The sequence below is a fragment of the Cibotium barometz genome, chromosome 60 (genome assembly GCF_041138505.1).
Source record: "Cibotium barometz isolate CiBa-2024 chromosome 60, ASM4113850v1, whole genome shotgun sequence".
Classification (NCBI taxonomy): domain Eukaryota; kingdom Viridiplantae; phylum Streptophyta; class Polypodiopsida; order Cyatheales; family Cibotiaceae; genus Cibotium; species Cibotium barometz.
The window spans coordinates 21755798-21772361 of NC_141105.1; the positions used below are offsets into that span (position 1 = coordinate 21755798).

The 16564-nt window shown below is 46.4% G+C and overlaps 1 protein-coding gene across 4 annotated transcripts in view; it reads left to right on the forward strand.

Annotated features, from left to right (window-relative positions):
• LOC147605122 (uncharacterized) overlaps positions 1-16564 on the forward strand; it is a 113019-nt gene that overhangs the window by 70251 nt on the left and 26204 nt on the right. The window lies entirely within an intron of this gene.

Sequence of the window (16564 nt, forward strand, 5' to 3'; positions counted from 1 at the left end):
GTTACACGGTGACAAACTGGCTCATGAACAGTGCAAGATTCATGTACAGAAGTAGTTTCTTTTAGGTTTATTTGTCGTATGCCGTGACCCCTTTGTGAGCCTTGTCACACGATTGTGACGTATGTATGTATCAGATTCTCTCTTCATTGTTGATTCCTGTTGCAGATGCAAAGAGTAACCAGCCAAGGGAACCCCTGCCCTCTATTGGTTGCGACTCTTCGCCAAAGGATGTACCTCTTCATCGAATAGCCACATCCCTTCGACGAATGGTTATATCCCTTGATGAATGGTTGTGCCTCTACATCAAATAGACACATCCCTTAGCCTAAAGTTGTATCCTTTCGTCTAAGGACATGCCTCTTCAAATGTGTCTCTTCATCTCCTATATAAGAGATCTATTGTACTCAGTTTAATGCAAGTCAATTCAATCTTTTCTCAAGTGTTCTCCTGAAGTCTCTTGTTAATAAGTTAAGTACTTAAGTAGTAATTAGTACACAATATGAGGGATTAACAACATAATCCTCACAGTGGTATCAGAGTAAAATTTTTTCCTACCCGTGGGTTGTGAAGCCCTCACCCTCTCCGCGGCACTCCCTCGTCCACCCCTCTTCTCAGTGTTGTATGGAAGCAGCGGAGCGATGGTGGACTTGGTGTAAAGCTTTGCCCATGGTGATGTAAAATATTTTTTTTTCCTCCCCCCGTGGGTTCTGCGGGCCACTTAGCCTCTTCACTCAGCGTTCTCCCCCCTCGACAACCCACACGTGTGTTGTATGGGAGTTATGGAGCAATGGCAGATCTGGCGCAAACCCCCCCTCCTTGTTTCGTTCGCTGTAGGCTATGTCCTCCCTTCTCGCTATGTGCAACTGCCGGCCCTGCGTGCCCCTCGCTGTTGAGTATCGACTGCTCCCCCCTCCTCGCTTCATGCGCTGCAGGCTGTGAGCCCCTCGCTTGATTCATGCAGCTGCCGACCGTGAGCCCCTCGCCGCCGAATAGCGACTGCCCGCCACCTCTTCGCTTTGCTGGCAGCGCCCTTTCGAAGCGGCGCACCTTTTTCCTCCGACCGGCTACACGATCCAGGCCCGTCACCTTTACACCATCAAAAAAATAAAATAAAATAAAATAATACATAACATTGACACGTGGGTCTTCAATTTAAAAAAAAAAAAACAAAAACAAAAACGGGCATGCGCTAGTGTGAACTGCACCCCCCCTTTGCGTTGACGATTTGGCACCCCCCCCCCCCCCCCCCCCCCCGGCTGTCAGGATGCCGCCATCTTCACGTTCGCCCCTCTCCCCCCGGCGATTCGGCGGGGCTCTCCCGGCTCTGCCCACGCCACACCGTCTGTGCGCTCTTGCCATCTACGTGCATGCTTCATGGACAACTTTCCGGAGGAGCCCGACATGCACATCTCCTACCTGAGTTACATCGACGAGATCCCCGAGGCTCTTCTTCCCGAACACAGCCCTCCTCGTTTCCCCACTCCGAAACCGGTGCCACTTCCCGCCGATGCTGAGTGGATTCCAAGTCTCCCGGACTCTCCTATCCCAGTAGCCCCGGCCTCACAGTTGTACCGCATACATGTCAGCAGCCCGCATGTAACCGAACCCGACACTTGGGCGATCTGGACTATTTTTCTCACCTGTGAGCCACTGCACCTTACTCATTTCGAGTACTTTCTGTCACGGTATCCTCAGTTGGCACACTTTCTTCCAGAGTGCAGTGTGGATGGCCTCCGCAATATCTCCTCCACACACCCTCTTGTGACATTCTACTACGAGATCTTTGTCCCCGATTATACTCCATTATCTCCGGTGCCCAGCTCTTTGGCGGAACCAACCGAAGAAGTGGACGCAGACGAAGTGGAGGACCCCGACTTCGAGTACGAGGATCCCGTTACTGCCTCTCCACCAGCTGTTCCTTTCATCCTACATTTTGGGTGGACCTTTCTTGCTTCCCCTCAGTACTCTCTCTGAGTTCTCCAGATGTCGACTTCGCACGACAACGTGCCACCCGTCGATCCTCAGATGGAGGCCTTGCAGATGACCACTCTTCAACAACAGATGGAGGACTTGCAACGGGCCCTTTTCGACGGTATGGCATCAATGCGATCACAAATGGAAGACATGCAACAACCGCACCAACACCAGCGCGAGGGATCCAGGAAGTCACAGCGAGCACGTCGTTCGCGTTCACCAACATCATCATCATCCTCGCACAAACAAGAAAGATGGATATTACTTGAGCCCTACAATGGCCGCCGCGATAAGCGGTTAATCAATCATTGGCTCTACAAGATGGAGGTTTATTTCTCAAATACCGAATTGCCCGAGAATAAAAAGGTGGCATTGGCCAGTACCCTCTTGAAAGATACCGCCTTTCTTTGGTGGCGACGCAGGATTTCAGCTGGCAAGTCTACTCCAACGTGGGATAAATTTCGGCGTGCTCTTCGCAAGGCTTTTGAGCCTGCAAATGCGAACTTTCATGCCAGGTCTTCTCTCCGCCGCATGAGTCAAACGGGCCCCGTGGCCGCGTACATCTCAGAGTTTCAAAAACTGGCTCTCGAGATAGAGACACTCAGCCCCTCTGACCAGCTTCACAGCTTCATTGACGGGCTTGAACCCACGATCCAAGACGAAGTCCATAAGTACAATCCTGCCACCCTGGATGAAGCAATCTCGTATGTCGAGCGCATTAGTGATTACAGGCGTCCTCCCAGGAACTTTTCCTCGACGCCCGTTCTTACCAGCGGAATCAACCCAATGGGACTAGCCAACCCCAGCGTCCCAATCCTGGACAACCCAACTCTCGACGACCATATTCTGGACAACAGTCCTTCCGGTCGCGCTTTTCCGGGCAAGCTCCTGCATCAAATGCAGGATCCTCTCAGACCGAATCCTCTGGCTACAGAAACCGAGATCGGTCTCGACAGGACCGTCGCAGCAATTATCGGCGCAACTTCAAGCGAGAAACCTCTTCAGGACAGCAAACCTCTTCATCAACTGCCACTTCATCCCAACACACTCGGCGCAATTCTCAGGTGGACAGTTGCCACCATGCTGATCATGACCCGCCTCCTGTGAAGGACAAAAACAAACAAATAGCTTGTTCTGTTCGCGTTTCTGAGATTGTCAGTACCCTAATGCTTAATGGCCAAAGTACCAACCCTGTTCCGATGAATCTTTCCAAGCAGGTCCTTAGTCTTCTGGGTTTCATTGGCGACCATCCCATCAATGTGCTGGTGGACAGTGGCTGTTCCACTAATTTTGTGGGCACTTCTTTGGTTCACAAGCTTCGCCTACAGACCCGACATTTTGTGGATGCTTTTCAAGTAGAGCTTGCTGATGGTTCCTTCCTTAATTGTAACAAAAAGGTGCAACAGCTTCAGTTCCAGATTCAAGATTACTAAGATCACCTTAATTTTTCAGTGATGCCGTTGTCACATTATGACATGATACTGGGACAATCTTGGCTGTATCGATATGATCCAGTCATCAGTTTTCGTTCTCATTCAATCCAGTTATACCATGATGGTCGAGAGCTGGAACTTCGTGGCCTTTTCAGTGCCAAACCCATCACTGTTGTTTCTGCCCTGCAAGTCAAACGCCTCGTCCGCAAACGTGACTGTACAACATCCTTGGTCATGTTACGGGAGATTGAAGCAAAAACTAGTGAGCAATCTCAAGCCTCATCATCAACAACTGCTTACTTGGAGCAACCCTTCTTCATGCCTTTTCAAGATCTGTTTCCGAATGATCTTCCGATGACATTGCCTCCTCGTCGTCTTGTGGATCACCCGATTGATCTTATCCCAGGTCAACCTCCTCCAACCCGAGCTCCATACCGTGTTTCTTACTCTGAATCTCAAGAGATACAAAAGCAATTACAGGAGTTGCTGGACAAAGGTCACATCCGTCCCAGCAAAAGTCCCTTCGGAGCCCCGGTTTTGCTTGTCAAAAAGAAGGATGGATCAATGCGGCTTTGCATTGATTACCGTGCTCTCAACAAGCTAACAATCAAGAACAAATTCCCTTTGCCTCGCATCGATGAGTTGTTCAGCCAACTGCTTGGTGCAAAGGTGTTTTCCAAGATTGATTTGAAGTCCGGCTATCAATTCGTATCCGTAATGGTGATGAATACAAGACAGCCTTTCGGACAAAATATGGCCATTATGAATTCTTGGTCATACCTTTTGGGTTAACCAATGCCTCAGCCACTTTCATGACCCTGATGAATGAAATTTTTGGGCCGTACTTGGACAAGTTTGTGATCGTTTATCTCGATGATATTCTGGTTTTTAGCTGATCTATGGTCGATCACAAAGAGCATTTACAGATTGTCTTTGAAGTACTACGCACCAATATGCTGTACATCAACAAGAAGAAGAGCGAATTTTTCAAGAACCATGTGAAATATCTTGGTCACATCATTTCTGCTAATGGGATTGCAGTAGATCCTGAGAAGATTCAGGCGATTGTGGATTGGCCTTTGCCTCTCACCATTTCAGATGTTTGATCTTTCTTGGGACTTGCTAACTTTTATCACAAGGTGCATAGGTTTTCAGAGATTGCTGCCCCTTTGACAGAACTGACAAAGTTGGACAAACTTTAGTGGTCTTCTGAAGCTGAGCAATCCTTCAATGATCTCAAGCATGCCTTGACGACAACCCCGGTCTTGGCCATTGCAGATCCCACCCAGCCCTTTGATGTAATGATAGATGCCTCAGATCGTGCTTCTGGTGGAGTTTTGATGCAGAATGATTGTGTCATTGCTTTTGATAGCAGGAAGTTTTCAGCCATTCAAAGCAGGTATCCTGTGTATGATAAGGAGTTTTTGGCAATCGTGCATGCTTATCGGACTTGGAGACATTATCTTCTTGGAGCAGATTCAGTTGTACGTACAGATAATCAATCTCTGACGTACATTTTCACTCAGCCTGTTATGAACTCTGGACAGGGCCGATGGGTTGAATTCTTGGCTAATTTCCACATGATTATCCAGTATGTTCCTGGTCTTCAGAATGTGGTTGCAGATGCTTTGAGCCGCATGCGTCGAGCCACTAATTTTGCCATCACAAATGTGCAAATGGAAATCCCTGCTTGTTTCAAAAATGAGTATTTGACTGATAGAGATTTTGGAGATGCGTTCCGTGCTCTCAAATCTTCTAATCCCAGTCCTGCAGAAATGAACATGTTTGCAGCCTACACCATCATGGATGAGTTGCTGTTCTTTTCTGATCGCATTTGTGCCTCACAATACTTCATTGCGGAAGATTCTCATTCAAGAGCATCATGAAGTTCCTTATGCTGCTCATCCTGGTATCAACAAGACATATCGGCTTTTGTCTGCTACATACTTATGGCCTCAGATGCAGCAAGATGTTATCAAATTTGTCAAAGCTTGCCATTCATGTCAGATAATGAAAGCCTCTCGACAACTTCCTCAAGGGTTACTTCAACCGTTGCCAGTTCCCAATGAGAGATGGGAAAGTATCAGTATGGATATTATCACCACTTTGCCTCGTTCATCCAAAGGCAATGCTCAGATTCTTGTGGTGGTTGATCGATTTTCCAAAATGGCGCATTTCATTCCTTGCAAGAAAGCTGCTTCAGCCCGAGATGTGGCGTCATTGTTTGTGCAACATGTCTTCAAATTGCATGGCTTGCCGAAGACCATCATCTCTGACAGAGATCCAAATTTCACTGGACATTTTTGGACGTCTTTGTTCAAATCTCTTGGCACGAATTTGTTGTTCAGTTCAGCCTATCATCCTCAAACAGATGGACAGATTGAAAGAGTCAATCAGATTTTGGAAGAAATGATTCGACATTACATTCAATTCCGTTTGGCATCATGGAAAGATTATTTACCACTCGTGGAATTTGCTTATAATAATTCCCATCATTCAGCAATTGGATTAACTCCATTTCAAGCAGCATATGGGCATACTCCTCTTGTGCCTACAAACTTTGTTTTACAACACAAAGTGGCGTTGGCAGATGAGTTGGTTCAAGAGATGCAAGATGTGCTTGTGCAAGTTCGAGATAAATTGGTCCATGTACAACAAAAATATCAAAAACAGGCCAACAAGCATCGTCGACATGCAGATTTTCAAGAAGGAGATTTGGTCTTGTTATATGTGGCACCTCACCGCTGCAAAACAGTGAAGTCAGTTTTTCCAAAGTTGCGACCTCGCTTCTATGGGCCTTTCAAGATTCTTAAGAAAAATTCAGTTGTCAGTTACAAGTTGGAACTTCCACCTTCATGGGGAAAGGTTCATCCGACTTTTCACATTTCTTGGCTCAAACAGTATGTTCAAGGAGATTCGCCTATTCCAGACTTATCTTCATATGTACTAGAAATTGAAGATGACCATATTATCCTTGTTCCAGAAGTAATTCTTGACGTGCGACAGAAGGAAACAAGAAGAAAGTTGACTACAGAATTTCTTGTGAAGTGGATGGATTTGGATGAGTTTGATTCCACTTGGCAAACAGATGAAGAAATGCAGCAGTACCCTAATCTTCTTCAAGAGTTCTTTGTGACAAACGGATGTCTTATCATTTGATACATGGGTTTATTTTAAATGGGAGGGAATGTCATGATTGTGACGTATGTATGTATCAGATTCTCTCTTCATTGGTGATTCTTGTTTGCAGATGCAAAGAGTAACCAGCCAAGGGAACCCCTGCCCTCTATTGGTTGCGACTCTTCGCCAAAGGATGTACCTCTTCATCGAATAGCCACATCCCTTCGACGAATGGTTATATCCCTTGATGAATGGTTGTGCCTCTACATCAAATAGACACATCTCTTAGCCTAAAGTTGTATCCTTTCGTCTAAGGACATGTCTCTTCAAATGTGTCTCTTCATCTCCTATATAAGAGACCTATTGTACTCAGTTTAATGCAAGTCAATTCAATCTTCTCTCAAGTGTTCTCCTGAAGTCTCTTGTTAATAAGTTAAGTACTTACGTAGTAATTAGTACACAGTATGAGGGATTAACAACACAATCCTCACAAGCCTAGTCCGGGACATGTCAGGCACGAGCTACGTAGGTCAGTCTCCTAGCCTTAGAGTGTCAGGTCATTCCTCTTAACCCACTGTGGAGAATTCAACAAGCATTCATCATTCTGGAGCATGTAGAGGTTAGCCCTAGCAGTAGTTGCGTTAGGAGCATATAGTTGCATCACGTGTAGAAGGGGGCCAGCCCTAAGGCCCAAGGCAGCCGAAGTGTTGGCTAGCCTTGCAAGGAGTAGTTAAGCCCCTAACCTTGCTCACAAGACCTAGTCGGCAGCCCTACATGGGCTTGGGGACGCAGTCGGCCAGCAGCCCGACCGGCCCCAGCAGCCGACCAGGTACAGCAGCAGCCTGACCAGAAATAGCACCAGCCGACTGGGCATCTAGGGCATTTAATGCCATTTTGCAGCAGTCGTGAATATGTCCTGCAGGCCGACAGCCTCTTCAGGCAGCCGACCAGCTCCTAAGGGCATAGAAAAAGGCAAGAGCAAATTCAGTCCTAGATATTCAGTCATAAAATCAGAGTTCAGCATAAGCAGTCAAGCATGTATGCTTAGGCCTTTGCCTGTGCATACTCTCAGCCCAAGGCACAGAAGTTCAACCTCTTTAGGAGTTTGCAGCACACCTTCCCTCAGTCCTTGGGCCAGTGTGTACTCTTGAAGATAGCTTCACATACGCCTAAAGCTTATGCATAGTTCTACCCGACGTTTGGTCGCTTTGTCCTTGCGTTTGGCGGTCAGTCAATCAGTTTGTCCGCTAAGTCTTGTGGACACAGTTCAGCTTATTACAGTTCTCTAGAAGAAGAAATAAAGCAAATACTCTTGCTTGCAAGGGGTGCCCTTTAGTGGGTAATTCGGGACCCCATCTAGTGTCGACTCTGCTACTTCTATTTTTCAGTTTCATGTATGCTGCTTTAAAGGATTGCTAAACTCACTAAACTCATGTTTAAAGAAAAGGTCCCATTGTTTCACATGGTCCTAGCACAGCGTATGCTACATTGGTATCAGAGCTTGGGACATGATTCAACCAAGCAACCTAGAGTGAGGGCATCCGTTGGATGGGAAAGCTGAGATCGGGAAAAACCACTTGCCCATCCACAATGGCATCAAGTTCCGAAGACATTACAAAAGAAGAACCAGTTGAAGAAACACTTGCGCAAAAAGAAGACGAAGACACCCAGAAGCTAAAGGAGCAGATATGGCAACTTCAAATTCAACTCGAAAAAGTGTAGATTGAAAAAAATTGGCAGAATTACAGGCAACCTTGGCCCAACAAGAGACACATAAAGAACAAGGTTCCTCAATGGAACAGTGGTTTTGTTGGATGACTAAAAAGGAGCGAGTCTGTGAAGCAAGACTGGCTGAACAACTGGCTGAGAAAGCCAAACGCAAGGCCAAAGAGGAGCGATTGCGGGCGGAGCTTGAAGCGAAGGCGAACCACGAGCAATAGGCCTGTGAAGACTTGCGGGAACAGTTCCAACAGACGCTTTGGACTCGGGTAACTTCTTTCCACCTTGCTCAATCCTCCACAACCCCAACCTTAGCCTCGACAACAGTTATCCGTGCCTCAGTGAACTTCACCAAGTACGACGACAAGTGCGACCATTCGGTTGTGACTCAATTTATTCACCAGTTTGTTGCCCACTTTCCTCTTTCAAAGATCACAAAAACTCAGGACAAAGTCCATCTGGCAGCTCCACACCTCATGGGTGATGTGGTCGCTTGGTGGCAACATTGGTCCCGTTTGCATACAGATCCTTACACTGGCTTACCGGACTATGATTGGGACACTTTTGTGTTAGATTTGAAGACCAGGTTTCTTCCTCCACAGTACATGACAAATCTAGAAGATGAGTTCTACAAACACACCCAGAACGGTTCCCCTGTGCTCACTTACTCCAACAAGGTGATCACATCAACTCAACAGTTGGGGAAGCCCGAGGAGGAGAAGCTTAAGTAGTTCATTCGGGGATTGGATCGAAACATTCGGTTCTTCGTTCGAAATTTTGAACCTCAGACATATGACATGGCTTTGACTCTTGCGCAGAATCATGAGATGATGCTCAATGGAGGCAAGCCCAAGACCGCTCCAGTCACCCCCAAACCTTAGGAGCAGATGCAGACCACCCAACAGAACTTGGCGTCTAACCAGCAGTCAAGTAAAAGGGGGCTCCCAACCACAACAAGAACAAGAAGGATCAAAAGAAGAAGGGTCCGAATAGTTCTGGGAAGGAGTGACAGGATGGACCTAGGAAGACCCCTGAAGAAAAGATCAAGGAGGGCCTTACGGGAGGATTCTTGCAGTTAGATGAGAAGGAACGGTACTTCAAAGAGAACTGTTGTTTTTTCTGCCACCACACAAGACATGCCAAGACGGATTGTACCAAATGGCAGGCAGAAAAGAGCAAACAACCAGCCTCTACATTGGCTACCGCCACAACTGTACCACCCCCTCCACCCCCGCCCTCCACCACCAATGCTAGTCAGCTTTTCCCTGCTTTGAATGTGGTACCTGCAGTGGTATTCGATGATAAGGAGGAGGGCGGAGTTGAAGAGCGTCAGAAAGGTCTTATCAGAGCTTATGGCACAATGAAGGGGCAATAGTTTGTTGTTCTCTTTGACGTGAGCAGTTCAGAAGATGCCATCTCTCCGCAGTTGGCGACCAAGATGCAATGTGCCCTTGTGCCGTATCATTTGGACGTGGACGGGTTCACTCCCGGCCTACGTACTCACATTTCTCAAAAAGTTCAACAGTCTGCCTTCACAGTTCAAAAGGCCTGAGGGACTTCATTGTCTTGCCCCTTCTTGGGTGCGACATGATCCTTGGGATTCAGTGGTTCTGCCAGTATGCGCCCATTCCTGATTGGAGGCAAGAAACCTTCACAATCGTCAAAGGTTTGCTTGAGCCTACTATCATTTGCGGGGTTCGTAGTATTCAAGGTATTCCACTTATTTCCCATCTTCAAGCCAGTAGAGCTATCAGAAAGGGAGTTGAGTGTGTGATGATCTATGTCCGCCAACGGTGGATAGCGACATCCGTCGTCGCGACTCCATTAGAACCCTAGATGACTGGCCTCCTCCAGCAGTTTCAAGACATCATGTTGAGGGATGATCTTCCACCAAGACCCCCACCCTCTCGTCCTGAAGACCATCGTATCGAATTGGTACCGGGAGTTGAGCCACCTAGTAAGTTTCCGTATCGTCTTTTCAAGGCATTGGAAGCTGAGTTGGAGAGGCAATTAGCACAGTTGTTGAGGTTTGGTTTCATTAGGCCTTCTTCCTCTCCATTTGCCGCACCTATCCTGTTTGTGCCGCACATCTCTGTGTGGATTAGCGAGCCTTGAACAAGTTGACAATCAAGAATAAGTTCCCAATGCCAAGGATAGAGTACATCCTTGAAAGGCTTAACGGTGCTCAGTACTTTACAAAGATCAACCTCAAAAGTGGCTATCATCAAGTCAGGATTTTTGAGGCCGATATTCCAAGACCGCCTTCCGAACAGAACAAGGGCATGATGAGTTTGTGGTGATGCCTTTTGGTTTGACCAATGCATCGATGACATTCAACAAGATGATGTCATGAGTCTTTGCTGTACTCATCGATATATGTTTGTTCATTTTTTTGGATGACATTCTTATCTTTTCTGCCACTGCAAAGTAGCACATGAAGGATGTGGAGAAGGTCTTGCAGCTTTTGCGAGACAATGAACTCTACATTAATGCAAAGAAGAGCATATTTGGAGTTCAAGAAGTCCAGTACTTGGGCTATGTGATCTGTTCCGATGGCGTTCGCCTTGATCCTGAAAAGTAAAGGTAATCCTTGATTGGGACGTTCCAAAGATAGCCCAAGAGATACACTCCTTTGTGGGCTTGTGCCAAGCATATAGCTCGCATATGGATTGGTTTTCTAACCTTGCCGCACCATTGATAGATTTGCTCAAGGGTGTGAAGACCAGAAGTCAAAAAGTTTTAGTTACAGGTAAGGCTCTAGATGCTTTCTTTGCTTTGCAAAAGGCAGCTTCCGAAGCCCCAGTTCTCAAACTTGCATCATGGGATTGTTGGTCATGTCCACTGCCGGCTAGTTTAGGTGTGAACCCAGCTTACTCACGGGCACTTTTTCCCTGTGACTAGACACAGGTTTTTTCCCCGTGTGAACACACTTTTGTGTGTTAGGCACTTAGCCCTAGGCTTTTAGTACTCACTTGTACTTTCATTCTATTATTATTGAGTACATCTTTTCCAGCACTCTCACGTTTCTCTGTGCTTGAGGTTGTGTGTTGGCTAGCTGCCCTCCTACCCAACATTGGTATCAGAGCCTGGTTAGGGTTCTTGCAGCCTACGTCATTGAGCATTGAACACTTCTCTCCAATGCTGCTAAACTGCTATGCGCAACCCCTTTGAAGCCTGCCATTGCCCCTGCGTTGACCTGTACTGCCCAACTTGTAGCTACGCCGCTGTACACTGCTGTGTGCTGCCTGTTGTACGCCGCCCTGCCCTCGCAAACCTACGCTGCGCGATTGCACAAGCGCTGCCGCCACCTGTGTACCTGCGCCGCCGTCTGTATGCTTGTCCTCTGCTCGGCACCACTTGTACGGTGCTAATCCAACTCAGATCTGCAGCCGCCCGTTTTGCTTTGCGCCTCTTCGCCACTCTACAACCCGACTGCAACGTGCCATCTCCAGATCTGCAACTTCAGATCTGGAACAACCCAATTGCCTGGTACCTGCGCTGTAGTCAGCCGCTATACAGATCTGCATCAACATCAACATCTTCTTCTCGAAACGAGTGCCATCAATAATCAGTAAAGTTGTTTTGCTATTATTTCTAATCTCTGTCAAATATTGCAGAAATTGCTGAAAAATTAGCAAATTGACAGCATTAATTTTGGGGCTTTTCACCATTGAGCTCAAAATTGCAACATTGGCATTGATTTCAGTAGATTTGGTGCGTAATTGCACTAGAAATTTGGGGATTTTGCAGAAATTGGCACTATTTGCAGGCATTTTGGGTGTTACAGGCACATTTACTTGGCATTGGGGCATTTCCCCCAATTTTTTGGGCATTACATCATTTGGTACAGGTGACAATTGCACATTTGGACACTTTAGCAGATTTACAGGTGCGGGTTGAGATTTGGTCTAATTGGTTGGCTAAAAATTGGGGCTTTTCTACATTGAGTCCATTTTTGCAGCATTCGACCAATTTACCTTTGATTTTGCCAGGTTTCGAGCACTTGCAGCTCTTACAGGTGTCAGCTGATCGTGTTTTTCACGGCACATGTTTACATTTGTGGTTTGCTGCAGTATATGTATGCCATTGTGGACACTTTGACAGATTTGCATCAGCGTGCAGTACACTTGCAGATTTGGGACATGCATATGTATTTCTTGTGGTGAAGGAGTTTCCTTTCAGTCCATTGATTATCCTGCTATTTATCTCCCGCATTCTTATGGTTTTGCTAGGCATTGCCTACTCGTGTTGACTTGTGACAGATTTGTTGTGTTGTCATGGCCAACAATAATAATGACCTCTTTGGCATGCTATCACAAGAGGACAAGCTCAATGGGGATAACTACCCTATGTGGGCTTATATGATGCGTCATGTATTGGTTGCCAAGAATGTATGGCTATATGTGGATGGCACTGAGGAGCGTCCTCTAGCACTTGCTCCAGCGGAAGGTGAAGTGATTCTCGCTCACCCTCCTGCAGGTCTACCTCCTCATTCTCCTCCTACTCAGCAGCAGCGTACTTGGGATGCTAGGGATGCTCAGACTCATGCGTTGATTGCTCTCTCTCATGCTGCAGGCATATCATTCCGCACATTCGTTCCTGCACCACTGCAAAGGGCGCTTGGGATACCTTGGTGGTGTTGTATTCAGGTCGCAATGAGGCTCGTGTAGCTTACCTTTGGGGATTCTCCTTTTCCCTGTCATATAGTGCTTGCTTTTCCCATTGGCATAGCAGTTCATCTTTGCAATCGTGATCTCTCTTGATCACTCTTACTGTGGAGCATAGTGCAGGGCAGCATTCACAGCTTTATCACCCTACTACCCGTTCTCACCGTTCACTTGAGGGGTTTGTTGGTCATGTCCACTCCTGCCTAGTTCTGGTGTGAACCCAGCTTACTCACGGGCACTTTTTCCCCATGGCTGTGGACACAGGTTTTTTCACCGTGTGAACACACTTTTGTGTGTTGGGCACTTAGCCCTAGGCTTTTTAGTACTCACTTGGAGTTTCATTCTATGATTATTTAGTACATCTTTTTCAGCACTCACGTTTCTCTGTGCTTGAGGTTGTGTGTGTGTGTGTGTGCAGGCTAGTTGCCCTCCTACCCAACAGGGATGACCCTTTTGAGGTAATCACTGATGTTAGTAATCTTGCCATAGGAGTAGTTTTGCAACAGGAAGGTAGACTAGTGGCATATTATAACAGAAGTTAAATGATGTAGGAAAAAATTATTATTTATATAGCAAAGAGTTGCTAGGGGTTATCATAGCCTTGAATTAGTGGAAACCTTTTCTTTATGGAAGGGAATTTACTGTGAAGACACATCACCAGACCTTGAAGTGGTTGCAAACTATGCCAAGTGTCCAGTGGAGCGATAGACAGCACCGGTGGAGTCAGTTGTTCCAATAGTTTGGAGTAATGATTGAGTATGTACCGGGTAAGAACAACCCCGTAGCAAATACTCTGAGTCGCAAAGGTAGTATTCAGGCATTCCAAGAGTCCACTGTGTTAGAGGTACAGGGAAAAGATTTAGACAGTATGAAGACACAGTATGTGGATTGTCTAGAATTTGGAACTTCTTACAGTATAACCCTTTATTCAGAACCGGGTCATTACACCATTCAGGACGGTTGGCTCTTTTACAAGGGTCGACTATGTGTTTTCAGGGAGAAAAGACGGGCACTCCTCCATGATGCCCATGATTCATTGGTTGGTGGTCATCGCGGGATCAATAGAACCTTGGAGAAGTTAGAAATATCGTTTTATTGGCCAAAGATGTGAAGGGATGTGTACAACTATGTTTCTCAGTGTCTTGTATGCCAAAAAGTGAAAGTACCTCATACCAAACAGGCAGGGTTGCTTTAGCCATTGCCCGTTCTTGAGGGTCCGTTTCACGACATTTCGATGGATAGATTTTGTTGGACCCCTTCCGGCATCTACTAGATCTCGGAATACTCAGTGTATGCCATAGTTGACAGGTTCAATAAATTTTGTATGTTTATACCATGCAAACAGATGGCCACAACAGAAGATATAGCCTTGCTCTTTCTCCGACATTGGTACCCAGTTTGTGGCTTACCATAGACCATTACTTCAGATCGGGACCCAAAGTTTACATCTCACTTCTGGCGAGCTCTGTTCGACAACTTTGGTACCAAATTGCAATTATCCAGTGCATTGCAACTCCAAACCGATGGCCAAACCGAGATTTACAATCAGTTGGCTTTCAATGTGCTTAAAGCTTATTGCTATGATCAGCAGTCGAAGTCAGAGCTTCATCTCTTGTTGGTACAGGCGATTCTTAATGACACTTACTCATCTAGTGTTGGCAGAACTCCGTACGAGGTAGCCTTTGGTCGAAGATTTTCATCTCTTCTCACGAGGATGATCTCTCCTTCCTTGGAAGCCAACAAGACGACAAATTTTTTTAGCCATCATTGAGTCCAAAGAGCGTCTTACCAAAGCTCAGGAGGCTTACACCAGAGAGGTAAACGAGTCACAAAGAGACATTAATTTCAAAGAAGGTGAATGGGTTTATTCAAGGATCATGAAGCAAAGACTCAAGCAAGTGGGCAAGCGTTGTACAAAGTTGTCATTCAAAAGTTTTGGTCCTTTTCCTATCATAAAGAAGATAAGCAACGTCGCCATGCAACTCAGATTGCCAGACAGTTGGACGATGCACAATGTCTTCCATGTCTCTTGGTTAAAGCCTTATATTGGACCTTCATTGCAGAATGTTCCAGGAGAGCAACAACCAAAAATGGTTGATGAAGCAGAAGTGATAGAGTCTGAGCAGATCCTTCTACATCGTTGGAAGCATGGTTCTGGACGACATTCAAAGATCGAGGGACCCATGAAGCCGTTTGGCTAGATGAAGAATTCTTCCTCGAGTATCCACAGTTATTCTCGAAGCTATGAGCCTGTTGCCAAGCTAAGCAAGAGGGAATGTTACGTGCACCCATTCACTATGGTACACGGTGACAAACTGGCTCATCAACATTGCAAGATTCACGTACAGAAGTAGTACCTTTTAGGTTTATTTGTCGTATGCCGTGACCCCTTTGTGAGCCCAGTCCGGGACATGTCTGGCACGAGCTACGTAGGTCAGTCTCCCAGATGTAGAGTGTCAGGTCAGTCCTCTTAACGCACTATAGAGAATTCAACAAGCATTCATCATTCAAGAGCATGTAGAGGTTAGTACTGGCAGTAGTTGCGTTAGGAGCATATAGTTGTTGCATCACATAGAGAAGGGGGCCAGCCCCAAGGTAACCCCAAGGCAGCCCAAGTGTTGGCTAGCCTTGCAAGGGGTAGTTAAGCCCCTAACCTTGCTCACAAGACCTAGTCAGCAGCCCTACATAGGCTTGGGGACCCAGTCGGCCAGCAGCCCGACCAGCCACAGCAGCTGACCAGGTACAGCAGCAGCCCGACCAGAAATAGCATCGGCTGACTGGGCATCTAGGGCATTTAATGCCATTTTGCAGCAGTCATGAATATGTCCTGCAGGCCGACAGCCTCTTCAGGCAGCCGACCAGCTCCTAGAGGGCATATAAAAAGGCAAGAGCAAATTCAGTCCCAGATATTCAGTCATAAAATCAGAGTTCAGCATCAGCAGTCAAGCATGTATGCTTAGGCCTATGCCTGTGCATACTTTTAGCCTACTTGTGCTCTCAGCCCAAGGCATAGAGGCTCAGCCTCTTCAGGAGTTTGTAGCACACCTTCCCTCAGTTCTCGGGCTGGTGTATCACTCTCGAAGATAGCTTCACAAACGCCTAAAGCTTATGCACAATTCTGCCCAGCGTTTGGTCGCTTTGTCCTTGTGTTTGGCGGTCAGTCAGTTAGTTTATCCGTTGAGTCTTGTGGACACAGTTCAGCTTGTTACAGTTCTCCAGAAGAAGAAATAAAGCAAATACTCCTGCTTGCAGGGGGGTGGGGGGGGGGTAATTCAGGACCCCATCTGGTGTCGACTCCGCTACATCTATTTTCAGTTTCATGTATGCTGTTTTAAAGGATTGCTAAACTCACTAAACTTAGGTTTAAAGAAAAGGCCCCGTTGTTTCGCACGGTCTTAGCTCAGCGCATGCTACATCCGTGGTGGTATTCTGATCACAGATCTGAAAGGAGAGATGGGCTCAAGTGTTTTATCAAAAGATGAGAATGAGTCACAGGCATAAATATCTTGGTTCTCCATAAACATGTCTGTGATGACAGATAGTTTTACAGAAGTTTCGACCGCCAATTGTTTTACAGGCATTTCAGCTGATGATAGATAGCCCCAAATCTTTTGATGATAGTCCCAAAAAGAGCCCCAAATCTGCTGATGA